Source organism: Acyrthosiphon pisum, chromosome A1, assembly GCF_005508785.2.
Source record: "Acyrthosiphon pisum isolate AL4f chromosome A1, pea_aphid_22Mar2018_4r6ur, whole genome shotgun sequence".
NCBI lineage: Eukaryota > Metazoa > Arthropoda > Insecta > Hemiptera > Aphididae > Acyrthosiphon > Acyrthosiphon pisum.
Genome location: NC_042494.1, coordinates 129,657,530 through 129,658,492, shown reverse-complemented (window position 1 = coordinate 129,658,492; position 963 = coordinate 129,657,530).

Genomic DNA, 963 nt, shown 5'->3' with positions numbered 1-963 from the left:
TAAAAATTGATAATGATTGTATAGAAATGATGAGAGTTTAGACTATAATTGGCGGTAGAAAGTGATAAGCTGCGTATCGTTTATAACAATATTATAACAATATTGCTTCTAAAATTACAAAAAAAAAAAGCTGAGTTTGCAAAAAAATGTTGAGTTCGAGTTCGAGTTCGACATAAAATGATTCTAGGTTCGGTTCGGTTCGGTTCGGTAGAAAAATATGAAGGTTCGGTTCGGTTCGGGTTCGAAAAAATAATTTAAAGTTCGGTTCAAGTTCGGTTCGAATTAAAAAAAGGTGGGTAAGTGGATGTCGCTCTGCTGTACGGTAGATTACAAGTGGGTCACTGTATAATGGATGGTATTAAATTTGAATTCAATGATATAATATCATTGTATAAGAAAAACGATTCTGAGCGGAGACGGTATGTCAGTCTAGGTATAAGACATAATATTATATATGGTATTAAAAAAAAAATGACCTATAATAGGTACCTATAATAAATTCCAAATTAATCATATCACAATATCTATTAGGTACTTATAACGCGTTATACAATATGTAATTTCGTCCAAATTTGAACTTAAAATGACTATAAAAGTAAACTGTGTAAATGTATTTTTTAGATTTTTTTGGAACAGAATTAATTACTTACGTGGAATCTTCTTCTAAATTTTCAATTCTTAGATACAAAAGTTGAACATTTTATAAATTTTTAACTACAAAATAATTATTCAAATTAAAATTTGATAAATTTTGTCAAAATTCGATCTTTAAATGCTTATAAAAAAAAATTGTGCCTATGTATTTTTAATATTTTTCAACTAATATTGTAACAATATATCAGAGCTTTGTATTAAATTTTTACACTTTTTGGCCCACAGATAAACTTTATTGATATTTATAGAAAAAAAACTAAAAAAATTGAAAACTGAAAATGTCCCTAAACAGCTCAAAAAGAGTCAAAA